Here is a 2,259-nt window from a genome sequence, read left to right on the forward strand (position 1 = left end):
GGAGACAGAGATGTGTGACCTTTTAGACAGAGAATTCAGAAGAGCCATGTTGAGGAAGCTCAACTAAATCCAAGATAACACAGAGAACAAATTCACAATCCTATCAGATAAGTTTAACAAAGAAGTTAACATAATTGGAAAGAGTCAAGCAGAAATTCTGGAGCTGAAAAATGCAATTGACATGTGGAAGAATGCATCAGAGACTCTTAACAGCAGAATTTATCAAGCAGAAGAAAGAATTAGTGAGCCTGAAGACAGGCTATTTGAAAATACAGTCAGAGGAAACAAAAGAAAAAAAATAAAAAACAATGAAGCATGCTCACAAGAACTAGAAAATAGGCCCAAAGGGGCAAAACTAAGTTATTGGCCTTAAAGAGGAAGTAGAGAGAGAGATTAGGGTAGAAAGTTTATTCAAATAATTAACAAAACAGAATGTCCCAAACCTAGAGGAAAATATCAATATTCAAGTACAAGAAGGTTATAGAATACCAAGCAGATTTAACAACAAGAAGGCTACCTCAAGGCATCTAATAATCAAATTCCTGAAGGTCAAGGATAAAGAAAGGATCCAAAATGCAGCAAGAGAAAATAAATAATAATATACAAAGGAACTCCAATACATCTGGCTATAGACTCTCAGTGGAATCTTCATAGGCCAGGAGAGAGTGGCACGACATATTTAAAGTGCTGAAGGAGGGCCAGGCGCAGGGGCTCACACCTGTAATCCCAGCATTTTGGGAGGCTAAGGCCGGTGGAACACTCGAGGTCAGGAGTTCGAGGCTAGCCTGGCCAACATGGTGAAACCCTGTTTCTACTAAAAATACAAAAATTAGCCAGGTGTGGTGTGCATACTTGTAATACCAGATACTTGGGAGGCTGAGGCAGGAGAATCACTTGAACCAAGGAGGCAGAGATTACAGTGAATGAGATGGCACCACTGCACTCCAGCCCGGGTGACAGAGTGAGACTCTGTCTCAAAAAATAAAAATAAAAATAAAAATAAAAAAGTAAATAAAGTGCTGAAGGAAAACAAAAACAAAAACTTTTATCCTAGAATAATATATCCAGAAAAAATATCCTTTAAACATGAAGAACAAATAAAGATTTTCCGAGACAAACAAAAGCTGAGGAATTTAATCAGTACCAAACCTGTCCTACAAGACATGCTACAAGGAATTCTTCAATATGAAAGGAAAGGATGATGTTAATGAGTAATAAGAAATCATCTAAAATTAGAAAACTCACTGGTAATAGTAAGTACACAGAAAAACACAGTATAACACTGTAATTGTGGTGTGTAAAAACTACGCCTATCTTGAGTAGAAAGACTGAAAGGTGAACCCATCAAAAATAATAACTACAACAACTTTTCAAGAATTAGAAAGTATAACAAGATATAAATAAAAGCAACAAAAAGTTAAAAAGTGGGGTATAAAGTTAAAGTATAGCATCTTTATTAGTTTTATCTTTGTTTGTGCAATCAGTGTTAAGTTGTCATCAGTTTAAAATAATGGGTTATAAGATATAATTTATTTGCAAGCCTCATGGTAACCTCAAATCAAAAAGCATACAATAAAAAAAAAAAAATACGCCTGGAGCATTGGCTCATGCCTGTAATCCCAGCACTTTGGGAGGCTGAGACAGGTAGATCACTTGAGGTCAGAAGTTCAAGACCAGCCTGGCCAACATGGTGAAATCCCATCTCTACTGAAAATACAAAAATTAGCCAGGCATGGTGGTAGGTGCCTGTAATCCCAGCTACTTGGGAGGCTGAGGCACAAGAATTGCTTGAACCTGGGAGGCAGAGGCTGCAGTGAGCTGAGATCACGTCACTACACTCCAGCCTGGGCAACACAGCAAGACTCCGTCTCACACACACAAAAAAAAGAACCCTTGGGCCTTGAGTGAACATTGGTGGTAGCCAGGCAGCACTTGCCATGGGTCTGGGGAGGCGGCAGCCATGGGGAGAGACTCCTCTGCTTGAGGAAAGGGAAGGGAAGAGTGAGAAGGACTTTGTTCTGTGGCTTGGTTACTACCTCAGCTGCAGTAGAATAGAGTACCAGGTAGATTCCTCAGGTTCCCAACTTCAAGCCCTGGCTCTTGGATAGCATCCACCTGGGGCCGAGGGGAACTCGCCACCTTGAAGGGAAGAACACAAGCCTTGCTGGATTTGCCGTATTCTGATTGTAGAGCTCTTGGGCTTTGAGGAACAGAGGCAGTAGCCAGGCAGTGCTCACTGTGGGCCTTGGGCAAGACCCA

The sequence above is a fragment of the Mandrillus leucophaeus genome, unplaced genomic scaffold (assembly GCF_000951045.1).
Source record: "Mandrillus leucophaeus isolate KB7577 unplaced genomic scaffold, Mleu.le_1.0 Scaffold320, whole genome shotgun sequence".
NCBI classification, from domain to species: domain Eukaryota; kingdom Metazoa; phylum Chordata; class Mammalia; order Primates; family Cercopithecidae; genus Mandrillus; species Mandrillus leucophaeus.